Source organism: Manihot esculenta, chromosome 9, assembly GCF_001659605.2.
Source record: "Manihot esculenta cultivar AM560-2 chromosome 9, M.esculenta_v8, whole genome shotgun sequence".
In the NCBI taxonomy this organism is placed as follows: domain Eukaryota; kingdom Viridiplantae; phylum Streptophyta; class Magnoliopsida; order Malpighiales; family Euphorbiaceae; genus Manihot; species Manihot esculenta.
Window position 1 is genome coordinate 18,281,614 of NC_035169.2, and position 14,239 is coordinate 18,295,852.

Below are 14,239 nucleotides of genomic sequence, written 5' to 3' on the forward strand. Positions count from 1 at the left end.
ATGTGCTGATCATGCTTGACCTGTGAAAGAGGCTTGGTCAGTGGATCTGCAATGTTGTCATTTGTGTCTACTTTGCATTTTTTGATATCTCCTCTATCAATGATCTCTCGAATAAGGTGATATCGCCTGAGTATATGTTTAGATCTCTGATGAGATCTGGGCTCCTTTGCCTATGCTATGGCACCATTATTATCACAATAAAGGTCCATAGGATTTGCAATGCTGGGAACCACTCCCAAATCTGTGATGAATTTCTTCAACCAGACTGCCTCTTTAGCTGCATTTGATGCTGCTATATACTCAACTTCTGTTGCAGAATATGCTACAGTACTCTGCTTGGAACTTTTCCAACTAACAGCTCCACTATTTAATTTGAATACGAATCTTGACTATGATCTGAAGTCATCTATGTCGGTTTGGAAACTAGCATCTGTGTAACCATTTACAATTAGCTCGTCTTCCAAACCTCCATAAACTAGGAATGCATCCTTAGTCCTTCTAAGGTACTTTAGGATATTCTTAATAGCTGTCCAGTGACTTTCACCGGGATCTGCCTCATATCTGCTTGTTGTGCTCAAGGCATATGAGACATCTGGTCTAGTACATAACATGGCATACATGATAGATCCGATTGCAGAAGCATAAGGGATCTTATTCATCCGTTCTCTGTCATCAGATTTCTTAGGATATTGATTCTTGCTGAGATGCAAGAATCCTCTTTTGGAATCTTGTATGCTGAACATTTTCAGCACCTTGTCAATACAAGTACTTTGACTCAGACTGATTATCCTCTTGGATCTATCCCTATAGATCTTAATACCAAGGATATATCCAGCCTCACCTAAGTCCTTCATTGAAAAAGAATTCCCTAACCAGGTCTTAACCTTTTGCAATGTAGGGATATCATTTCCAATGAGTAATATGTCATCCACATATAGGACTAGAAACATAACTACACTCCCACTAACCATCTTGTAAATACAAGGTTCATCTTCATTCTTAATGAATCCAAAGTCCCTGACTGTCTCATCAAAACGAAGATTCCAGCTCCGAGAAGCTTGCTTCAATCCATAAATGGATCTTTGAAGCTTGCAAATTTTTCCAGAATTCTCAAGGATTACAAAATCCTCAGGTTGTGTCATGTACACATCCTCAGCAAGTTTCCATTAAGGAAAGCTGTTTTGACATCCATTTGCCATATCTCATAATCATAGTATGCAGCAATGGCAATGAGAATTCTAACCGACTTAAGCATTGCTACTAGCGAAAAGGTCTCATCATAGTCTATACCATGAGTTTGCTTGAAACCTTTTGCAACAAGCCTTGCTTTGTAGGTATGCACATTTCCATACATGTCAGTTTTCTTCTTGAAAACCCATTTGCAACCAATGGTTTTAACACCCTCAGAGGGGTCAATTAATGACCAAACTTGATTGTCATACATGGATTGCATTTCAGATTTCATGGCAGAAAGCCATTTCTCGAAATCTGGACCTGACACAGCTTCTTGATAGGTAGTAGGCTCATCTTGATCAATGAGCAAAACATCACGACTATCAGTCATGAGAAATCCATATCTCTTAGGCTGATGATGTGTCCTATCAGATCTGCATGGGACTTGTGTCACCCTTTCAGTTTTTACAACTATTTGTGGTTCTGAAAGTGGTTCTACGGCGGTTCAATGCTCTCTTATGGTGCTTGAGTTTCCTCAAGTCGCACTGTACTCCCATTGAATCTCTAAGAGATAAATTCCTTTTCTAAAAAGATACCATTTCGAGCAATAAACACTTTATTCTCTGAGGGAATATAGAAATAGTATCCTTTGGTTTCCTTAGGATACCTCACAAAATTGCACTTGATAGATTTTGGAGCCAGCTTATCTGAAATTGGGCGTTTCACATAAGCCTCACAACCCCAAATCTTAAGAAAAGACAAACTGGGCATTTTGCCAGTCCATAACTCATATGGTGTCTTTTCAACCGCTTTAAATGGTACTCGGTTTAAAATGAATGCATATGTTTCCAAGGCATAACCCCAAAATGATAAAGGGAGATTTGTTTGACTCATCATAGATTGAACCATATCTAATAAAGTTCAATTTCTCCTTTCAGAAACACCATTCCATTGTGGAGTTCCTGGAGGAGTCAATTGTGAAACAATTCCACAATTTCTAAGATGTTCATCAAACTTTTGGCTCAAATATTCACCACCTCGATTAGATCGAAGCATTTTAATAGTTCTACCAAGTTGATTTTGTACTTCATTTTGAAAAGTTCTAAACATTTCAAAAGATTCATGCTTATGTTTCATTAGGTAGATGTAGCCATACCTACTGAAATCATCAGTGAATGTAATGAAGTACTGATAACCTCCCCTGGCACTAATGCTTAGTGAGCCACATACATCTGTATGTATTAAGCCCAATAAGTCTGAAGCCATTTGACCTTGTCCAGTAAAAGGGTCCTTTGTCATCTTACCAAGGAAACAAGATTCACAATTTTCAAATGATTCAAAATCAAATGAATCTAATAAACCATCTTTATGGAGCTTAGATATGCGATTCTCATTTATATGGCTAAGATGATAATGCCATAAATATGTTGGGTTTAACTCATTTGGCTTAGTTTTCTTAGAATTTATGTTATAGATATTGTTGTCTCTAGTATCATCTAGATTAAGGACATAAAGGTCATCATATGAATTTGCAATACAATAAAGCAAACCATCTTTATTAATGGAGCATTTCTTATTCTTAATAAGAAATGAAAAACCTTCATCGTCCAAAATAGAAACTGAAATAATATTCCTACTCAAAGTAGGAACATAAAAGCAATTGTTCAAAACTAACAAAAGCCCATTGGGCAACACAAGTTCATAAGTCCCTATAGTTAAGGCAGCAACTCTTGCTACATTGCCTACACGTAGGTCCACATCGCTCTTTTTCAGTTTTCTACTCCTTTTGAGACCCTGCATATTTGTACAAATGAGAGAACCACATCCAGTATCTAATATCCATGAAGTAGAAATAGATAAATTAATATCTATAACATAAATACCCAAAGTCGTAGTCTCACTACTCTTCTTCTTCTTGAACTCATCCAAATAGAGTTTGCAATTTCTCTTCCAATGCTCTGGTTCCTTGCAATGGAAGCAGATTCCTTCCTTAGGAACTATTTCCTTAGGAACTTTTGCCTTGGTTTGCCATTTAGGCTTACCTCATTCCTTAGGCCCATTACCACCTTTAGACTTGGGCTTCCCCTTATTTTTCATGGGCTTACCCTTATTGACATTCAAAATTTGGATAGGCCTTTTCTTGATACTTACCTCAACTGTCTTTAGCATCCCATACAGCTCAGGAATGGATTTCTCCATATTGTTCATGTTATAGTTAATGACAAACTGAGAAAAACTGCTAGGTAAAGAATGTAGGATCAAATCCATAGAGAGTTCTAAACTCAGACGATAGCCAAGCCTAGCAAGGTGATCAATGTAGCCTTTCATCTTCAAAACATGAGTAATAATTGATTCACCTTCAGCCATTTTACAATCATGCAATGCAATGGTAGTTTCATACCTATCCTGCCTAGCTTGCTGTTGGAAAGCTTGTTTGAGATGGACACTCTTCTCATAAGCCTCAAAGTGCTCCAGATCCTTCTGAAGTTTTGGGCACATAGTTGCCAACATAAGACATCCACTATCATTAGAATCATCCATATGCTTCTTATGCTTGTTCTTGACAGCATTAGTAGCATCAGCAGTGTAACAGCCCGAAACCAATATCCCTCTGTAATGGTCCAAACTGCCACCGATGCTAGGATCCATATCGGCTTAAGGCCGCCGGGACCCGTAGCAAGCCTCTATACTCTCTGCACATCTGGAATAATCCCATACATGATCAAGCTTTAACATTAAAACTGCTTTACTGAAAAACTTTAAAACTTTTCTTTAAATACTGGGTTTAACTTGAGCATGCTCTGTATGCACTCTGAGAGTGATACCAAACTGAAAAAGCCTCTAGGCCTACACCAAGGAATACTGTTCGCTGTGGGTCAAGGGATTAAAATCCTTTCTTCCCTCAGACACATCCATTGGAGTAGCACAGTATCTGACTGTGACCTTGGCTCTGGTACCATACAGCTGCTCAAAACATAAAACTGTAAACTTTCTTTTCTTTCAAACTTTTCTTTCATTTACCAAGCTTGACCTGTATGCACTATGTCTAAAAACATAGAACCACATCTAGATGGGTCAGCATACTACATCAGGCTTGGTTCAACACATTTCTCATCAAGAAACATAAAACAGGATCCATGTACAAAGGGATTATCCAAACTCTAGGGCCAAGCACAAACTATAACTCTGAATACATTACATGTTAAAACATGTCTATACATAACTTAACATAACTTAACTTAACTTTACATAACATTCCTTTAATTTACATCATGTCCACTATTCTATTACAAACACATAACCTTAGCCATGACTTTACTCTTTACTGTTTACTCTTGCTGACTCTGACTTCACATAGCTAACTCTGGCCCTGCAAAACTGGGGGGAGGGAGTGGGGTGAGCTAAAAAGCCCAGTGAGCAGAACCATAAAAGCATTAAAACATATGCCATCATGGAATGCATCACATCTCAAACATATCACATCTCGGATGGACATGACCTCAAAATTCCCTCTGTCGGTGCCTGGCCCCCAAAGGAGCTCACACAGGACTTTCACTAACTACTCATAGTGCCCGGCCCCCAAAGGAGCTCACACAGGTCTTATCTAAGCTTATTGCACGGCCCTAAAGGAGCTCACACAGGATTTTCAATCATGACAGATCTATAGGCTATTGGGGTCGCCTTGGTCCATCCACATCATCAATAAACAATGCAATGCGTCATCTTCGTGATTGCTAATGCAATACACCCTACTATAAACATGACATTATGATGCATGGAACATGCTAAAGCATTCATTTAAAAACATAGGGTCTAGTTCCACTCACCTCTAGCTACTGCTAGGCTAACTCTGGGGCCTCCTTGGTTCCTCGGTCCAAACCTACACAGGTGGACTCAAATGAGGTACCAAACCACTCTAACATAACTCTAAACATCACCCCAAAACCCCTCTAAAACATCATAAACATGCATGAAAAAACATGCAAAGGAAGGCTGGACAGGGCACCTTCGGCGGCACATTCGGCGGCCGAATGCTCCCTCCAGAGCCGAAACTCATGCATGTTCAGCGGCACCTTCGGCGGCCGAAAGTCCTTTCCAGAGCCGAAAGTCCAAAAGTTCAGGGGCAACCTCAGGCAGCCGAAACCACCTCCACAAGGGTTCGGCGGCCTAACCTGAGTTCATCCAGAACTCAGCCTCGCACTCAAACAAGCCTCCCAAACCTTCCAAACACCCAAAACATGCATCCAACCTCTTAAAAACATGCATAAACACTTCTTCTAGCACATAGGGGCTGAAAACAAGCTCAAAACCCTAAAACAACTCATATAGCATACATAGGCATAAAGGGTCCATAAACCCTCACATGCACAACCATGCAAACCTCATGCATAAAACTCCCTTAAACCCATCAAAACTCACTTAAAACATCATAAAAGCTAAGGATCTACACTTACCTCTTGAAGAACAAGAATTGGTGCGACCTCAAACTTGAAGATATGGAGAATCCAAGCTCCAAAAGTCTTCAAGCTCCACCTCCTTGCTCCAAGCTCACAACTCTTCAATACAAGGAGAAAACTCATGAAAACCTTGAAAGATTTGAAGAAAAACCATCAAAACAACCAAAGGAGAGCATGAACCCTACCTTTGACCAAAAAGAGAGCTTCCAACACCCTCCATTGCCGGTCAAAGGGGCTTTTATAGGTGACCAACTGGCTCTCTTTCGGCAGCCGGAACTGCATGCAAAACCGTGCAATGTTCGGCGGCCAAACTTGAAGTTCAGGGGCCAAACCTAAGGAACTTTCGGCTGCCGAACTTCACTTCGGCGGCCAAACCTGGCCAAAGCGTCCTTGGTCTTTTCTCTTCAAAATTCAATTCCTTTTCACTCAAATCCCTCAAAACACTTAAAAATATTTCAGAAAACCTTCTCTTTACCCTTCTAGAAACCTCCGACATCCTCAAATTCCAAATTCCAACGGAGATCCCACCGGAAAGTAAGAATTCCGATGCCTGAATCTAGCCGGATATTACAAGCAGGAGGTGGTTCAAAGACAGCTTCATCAAGCATGTAGGACTTTTTCTTTTGCTTGAGAATAATTCTCAAGTTTCTAAACCAATCAACAAAATTTGTAATACCCGGCTAAACCCCGGCATCGAAATTCCTATTTTCCGGTGGAATCTCGGATGTCGAAAACCTCTAGAATGGTAAAATATGTTTTTTCTAAAATTTTTTCATGTGTTTTAAGGTTTTAAGTAAGAAAGAAATTGAGTTTTTGAAAGAAAAGCACCAAGGAAGGAAATCCAGGTTTGGCCACCAAACATGGTGCAGTTTAGGGAGCACCTTTGGCCCCCGAAGGTGGTCTGGCCAGCCACCTATAAAAGGCTCCATGTCCAAAAATTGGCGAGTTTTCTTCCCCATTTTCGAGCAAAGGTGAGTCCATGCCCTTCCATGGTTAGTTTTGATGTTTTCTTTAAAATCCTTCATGTTTTTAATGAGTTTAGCTTGGTTTTGAAGATTTTTGAGCAAAGAACGAAGTTTTGAAGCTTGGAGATCCCGGAGCTCGATTTCCCCCATCTCCGAGTTTGGATCGCCTCCCCTCTCGTTTTTCAAGAGGTAAGAGTAGATCCTACCCTTCTTTTATGTTTTATGAAAGTTTTGAGGGGTTTTAAGGAGTATTGATGCATGTGTAGGTTAGTTGTTAAAAGATAGGGTTTATGGTAGTTTGAGGATAAATGCATGATGAAATGTGTGTTTATTGTATGCTATATGTTGATGTATGTTTGGTCCCTCATTTGAGTCTACCTGTGTAGGTTTGGACCCGAGGAATCGAGGACCCCAGCAGTGAGATAACTGCTTCAGAGTCTGTTCAGAGTCAGCCTGAGGTGAGTAGAATGGATCTTTATGTTTCAAAGTAAATAAAATTTAAGCATGCTCATTGATAAAGTGGGCTAAATTATGCTCTGTCAAATACCCCCACACTTAACCTTTTGCTTGTCCTCAAGCAAACAAACACAGTTAAACAAGCTCTCTTTGCTTTGATCCTTATTTCCACTTAAGCTCTTACTCTAGACCCCTATTTTGAAGCATTGCAATAAAGAATATATGCATCAAGGTTACTTACCTCTTTCCTTGTTTCCCTTTACTCACCATGGCTAGGATTGGTTTTACTCAAGAGAGAGATAATACATGCACATTTCATTTGTTCAGTTAAGGACTTATTCTAGCTTTCAGAGTGACTTGCCCTTACCTTGAAGTACTTTATTCAGCCTTTTTGCACTTTAAACTTGCTTGAAAAAGTCACCAACCTTTTGACGTGAAGGTACATATTGGTGATACCCACCCCCAGTTACTCAGTTGGTCACCTGTCCAAGTGGCTACTAGCTCTGTTCATAGTCTTTTGACCATTGGAACAGTTTTCAATTTGTGCTCATGAAGTCTAGGCCTTTTCTGAATTTATTTTTCTCAATGATTTGGGCAAATCAACACCAATTGCTAACACAAGTCACATTAAGTTTATTCACACATCAATCAATTCATTCTCTCAAATGAGAGTCATCAATATATTTTTCACCATGGCAAGCTTAAAGATTCAATTCAAAGGCAATTCCCAAACATGAATACATCTCATTGCAATTGATTCAACATAGGTTTAAAGAGTTATCACATCAATGGGGTCATGGAAAGAAAGTTCATCCAACATAGTTCATCAGTTTGAGTAAAGCAAATCAAAAAGAAGATTGCGGATGATCAAACACAAACTGAAAGGAAAACTGAAAAGAAAACGCAAACTGAAAGGAAAAATGTGTCTAAAGCAAACAATTAAAAATTTCAGAGATCCGCACCCCCACACCTAAATCATGCATTGTCCTCAATGTATAAGAAACATAAAAGAACAAAGGAAACTGAGTACTCCCCTGGGTGTGGTGTGCATGGTGCGATCCACTTGGCAAGTTGCCTCAAGTAATTGGGAGAGGAAAAAGGGTCCCAACAGAATTAAGTGAATAGTGTAGCACGCCTTTTGTTTTTGTCATGACCCATCTTATTTCTTTCATGTACTCATGAAGTAACATGATTAGCTTTTCCTCTTTCAGATGAGGTGTACCTCTTGCCCTTATGTTTGCATTTTTTAGATGATTGGGCAGCACTTTGAACTCCAGTTCATATTTCTCCATGGGTAGCTGCAATTTAGTACTGAATTCAGGCAAAACAAACTCTACCTTATCCGGCAGTTTGGGAAAGCATAGATCCTCATGCTCCTTTGGTTTTGGGTCTTGGATTTCCTCTTGTTCATTGTGTGCATGGGGTTTCTGCGATGGAGGAATGGCTGAATTGGATTCAGCTTCCTCTTTCTGCGCAAGATCTGACTGAAAAGGGAGCTGAAGAGGACTGATCTGCGATTGAAGCTGAAAGGACGCAACTGAAAGGTGTTCAAGTACTCCTTGCGCAAGGTTGGTCTGCAAATGAAGGCTGGAAGGAGTTTCATGCGATGGAAGCTGTAGTGGGAGGTTCGGCGGCCGAATGGTGGTGAAGTTCGGCTTCCAAAAGGTGGTGAAGTTCGGCAGCCGAAAGGTGGTGGTTTTAGTCTGCGCAAGGCTGATCTGCGCACCAAGCTGAAGTGGTGCGATCTGCTTCTGTTCATTCTGCGCATGGCTGCAGTCCACCTGTTGGATGCAACAGTCAGTTTCTTTCTGTTCTGGCTCTTTCTGGCTCTCTTTCCTGCAAAGATCATCATTTAGTATGTCATCTTGATTTACATGAAAAACATCTTTACTTGAACAATCAATGATATCTAAATCAACAACAAGTTCTGTTTGATCCGTTTGTATGGACAAACAGTTTTCTGGTTGTTTCTCTTCAGCACTTTGTTCTTGCACTTGTGAACTTTCCTCATTTGAAGACTTTCCTTTTCTGAAAACCTGCCTTATTTGAAAACTTTCCTTTCTTAGCACATGTTCTAAATAAGGCAGGAAAGATTCTGCAGTTCGAATTTCGGACAGTTTGCTGACTGTGCTTTCTGACTCTTTCCTTATTTGGCACTTTCCATATATGAAGACTTTCCTTATTTGGAACTTTCCATATATGAAAACTTTCCTTTTCTGGAACTTTCCATATTTGGCACTTTTTAGCAGTTTTAAGAGCATTTTCTCCAGATTGTCTCTTTACACCTAATATCTGCAAAACATGGTTAAAACCACAAAATTAGGTAGAAAAGGTGTAAATAAACATCAAGATTATCATGATAAAGTGGGCTAAATTATGCTCTGTCACTCATGCATCACGAATGCCATGTTATTTACTAGGTTATTTGCATTAGAATTCACGAATATGATGAATTGCATTAATTATTGTTGATGTGGATGGTTATTGGATGATCCATTAGTCCTTGATATGATACGGTATGGTATGGTACGGAAGTCCAGGTCGAGACCCATTCTACACCCCTGGCACAGAGTAAGAGAAAGTCCAGGTCGAGGCCTATTCTACGCCCCTGGCACATTGGAATGTTATGTTATGTTATGTTAAGGGAAAGACCAGAGGCCCATTCTACGCCTGGCACTGTTGGATTATGTAGAGGGCTATTAGTGATAAGTCCATCCTTGATGTGATTTGTTTGTGATGTGATGTATTTCATGAAAGCATGGATTTTAATATATTGTTTTACTATTCTGCTCACTGGGCTCTAGCAGCTCACCCCTTTCCCTTAACCCCCAAGCTTGCAGGTTCAGTATAGATCGGGAGGTCAGCAAGAGTAAAGGCATAGTGTATGTAATAGTTAGTTGTGGACATGTAAGATAAAATAATGTAATGTATTGTAAGATATTGTATAAAATTGTATTGAGGATTAGTATTGTGCTTGACCCTAGAGTTTATGGTTAATCCCTTTTGATACATGATCTTTATGTAATGTTTTTTTAATATGATGTAAACCAAGCTTGATGTATGTTATGTTGCCCCACTAGAGCATTTGATGAGGGCTCTAGTGTGGGGTTTTATGTATTCAGTTTCAGTGCATGCACAGGTCAAGCTTGGTAGATGGAAAGTTTAAATTTTTATGAAAATGTATGATCATGTATGGGATTTATCAGGTATGACAAGTTGTATGTTAGGTTGCTACGGGTCCCGGCGACCTTAAGTCAATTTGGATCTTAGCCTCGGTAGTGGTCCGATTTCGGGTCGTTACAAAATTAGTCCCATTTTCTTTCAGTTTATCCTTCTCAAGGATGGATCGCAGTGATAAGGTGGAATTGTTATTAGCAGCCATAATTATCTACAAAATATGCAAATATAATCAATTTAGTAAATTAATATTTAGGTGATAATAATCTCTCACTAAAATATAATCCTCAAAAATAATAATATTTTAGTGGGCTAAGATCCATATTTCACCTAATTCTAAGTCAGCTTTGGCATGACGCTTAGAATTAAGTTATTTAGGTAGGTAACTCATTACCAATTACATCTAATGTAACTCTTAGATTATGAGGTGTTGACATCATATGTCAAATGCATGTTATACCCCATCTAATGCCTTAGGCCCAAAACTGTTTTGATAGCCTAATTAAGCTCAATCAAAATTAAATAAATGAGTAACTATTACTCATCCTATCTTACTAGGATAACCTAAGCACTTTGTTTTGGCTAAACCTGCATTTTGGTGATCTTAGTCTTGATAGGTAATTAATATATGGGTGGCATTAAAACTTAAAATTTTAGAGTGAGGGTTTCAACTTTTAATTTTAATTATTTTGTCTTGTATATATATATTATAGCATCCTATATGCATACATATATATATAGACAATAATGCATAGTATCTCATACTAATATATGACAAAATAATAAAATATAGTCATTTAAATCTTATTTAAAGACTAAAAGAAAATAATTTAAAATTTATTTTCTTATTAATATTTTTTTTCAAGGGCAAAATTGTAATTTAGAGCTTCTTCTTCCTCATGAAGAAGCCCTAGCTCCTGCCCGAAGATCCAGCAGCCCGCCGGACACTCTAGCCGTCGCTACCAGCCCGACGCGCAATGGCGAGCTCGAAACAGCATCAGCGAGCTCGCGATTCACAGAAATTGTGAGGAGCCGAGACATATCTCGGCTTCGATGTCCCCGGAGGCCCACCGACACGCGTCGCGCCGCGCCACACCAGAGCGCAACCCACCGGGGCGCGACCGTCCTACGCATGGCGGCCACGCCATGCGAAGCTTTACCTCCGCCATCGCGCGATGAAGACGCGAGGCAACAGCGTGCCTCAACGGCGTACACCGACTGGGTCTCACCGTCGAGCATGGCCACTTCCCTCATCAACGAAGCTGTTGGATCTTGCAGAACCATCGTTCGTGACAATCACGAAGATGCCGGAGGCAAGCACGATGGTAAACGTGGCCCTGCAGTCGTGTTCTTCATCAACACGATTTGCAGAATTTTTTTATTTTTTATTAATTTAATTTTCTAATTAAAATTATCTAAATGATTCAATCATTTATCCATAAATTTAACCATAATCATCATGCCATTTAAATAAGCATATATCACATATATCACATCAATCATGTTATAATTAATTTAAACGAAAAGCACAGGCAGGCTCTGATACCACTGTTGGGGAATCCCGATATTATTGCAACCCAAATTGCGCAGGAAAAATAAAAATCTCAGATTTTCTTTTCCCAGAATCTGAGTGCTTGTTTGTTTCATAAGAAGAATGTGAGACTAACCTGTTAATCTCGTCGAGAAGATACAATGGCGGACTAATGGTGCTGCTTTTTCAAACGAACACCCTCTATGGTATCCACACGAACGTCTTCTATCCTTCTAGAGTGCTAGCTCTCTCAAAGATGGATAGATTATGTGCTCCACAATCTGCAATTGTTGGACTGAATTTTTCTCAAAAATGTACATCATCCACCCCCACAATTCGTAGAAGGAGTATTTATATGTTTCAGTCTTTTGTTTTCCCACAACTATTTTCCTAAAAGGGTTGTGTCCAGAACCCACTATCACAATCTTGCAGATACTCAAATATCTTATGTGATAGAGTCCTTTATCTGTAATAGTTACAGATAGATTGCAGATCTTTTAAATATTATTATCTCATAATAATAAATAATTAATAATAACACTTTATTATTATTAATTATATTAATGGGCTTTGGGCTTTTGGTCCATTAATAAGTCATAGCACATCAACAACGTTCTTTTGTGTGTGACCCAATAGGCTCACATTAATTGGCAATAGGCTCAGTCCCACAAGGCCCATAAGTTATAAGTGGCCTCTAGCAAGACATTATGACTACCCAACTAATATGAGGATCAATAGTCCGATAAAGCCTAATAAATAGAACATATATTAATCCCTTTGTCATACGATATCTAGTTTGAACATAAGTCATTGTCAATGTCAAACTTACAATATTCAAACTTATGATTTCTCGATCTCTAAGTAGACTAATAAATTCAAATGATATTGATCACACTATCAATTCATTTGAGCACGGCCATGCATTTCTCAGTCTCACTTATCGAGGGGCCTAGAAGATATCTCTCTCAGAGAGAGGGACAAATCCTATCTTGATTGTTCATCATCCTCTACATAATTTCTATTATGCTCAATCATAACCTTTATGATTGTCCAATTAAAGACAATGTTTGGTTATGTCAAAACATAACAGTCCTTATGTTGGAAACTATGACAATCTCAAGTCAAAGGATTAAGACATAACTACTTTGAGATTCACTTATGACAATGACCCATGTAGTGATCTCAATGCGGGTTCATCCAATACTTTGTTCTCTAACAAGTATCTATGATTATTGAATTATATCAACATATACATAATCATCTCATGATTATTAATCAATAATCATACTAGCTATATTTTTTTATTATTAACATAATAATAAGTAACTAGGGATGATAATCATTATTATGTAACATGCAGACAAATAATAACGATAAAAACCTCTTTTATTAATAACCAAAACGACATACAAAAAGGTCCAAGATAATGGCCTAGGGCATATACACTAACATTTTTTGGGAGTTGTTTAGAGTCTTGTTAGAGTTATGTTGGTCCCTCATTTGAGTCCATCTATGTAAGATCAGACCTGGGAGATCGTAGAGGTCAGTAGTGAGTCAGCTGCTTCAGTGTTAGGCAAGCGTCAGCTAGAGGTGAGTAGAACTGAACTAATATCTTGTTTTAGAGTAATTAAACTTTTTAAGCATGTTCATACATCACGAATGCCATGTTACGTAATAGGTTGTTGCATGAGAATTCACGAATATGATGCATTACATAATTTATTGTTATTGTGAATGGCTATTAGATGACCCACTAACCCTCGAGCAGGTTATGTTATGACGGATACGGAAGACCAGGGCTGCCCATTCTATGCGTCCTGGCACTATGTAAGAGAAAGACCAGGGCTGCCCATTCTACGCCCCTAGCATTTATGGATGTGCTATGTTATGTTTAAGAGGAAGTCCTGAGGAGCTCCGTCGAGGGCCGGGTACTATTTGGAATATGTAGAGGGTTACTGGTGACAAGTCCATCTTGTTGTGAATTGTTTGTTGTGACGCCTTCCATATGAGTATATGTTTATTCAACTGATTTTATGTTCTGCTCACTAGGCTCTTGTAAATTATCACTTTTCCCTAACCCCAGGTTTGCAGGAGCGCAGATAGCATTGGGAGAGTCAATAAAGCTTTGGTACAGTTTTAATGTAATAGAATAGTTGTGGACATGTAATATCTTATGGATTAGAATTGTGTTTTGCCCTAATGATAGTTTTGTAATCCCGGTTTACATAATCTTTATATAAAAGTTTTATGTATATGTTATGTTGAACTAAGTTGAGGCATGTATGTTAACCATACTGGAGCATTTGATGAGGGCTCTAGTATGAGTTTTATGTTTTCAGTTCTTGATACATGCACAGGTTAAACTTGGTTTCATGAAATGTTTAAGTTATTTTGTAAATATATGATCATGTATGGGATTTTATCAGGTACACAGGATGTTTAGTAGGCTTGCTACGGGTTTCAGCAACCTTAAGTCGATT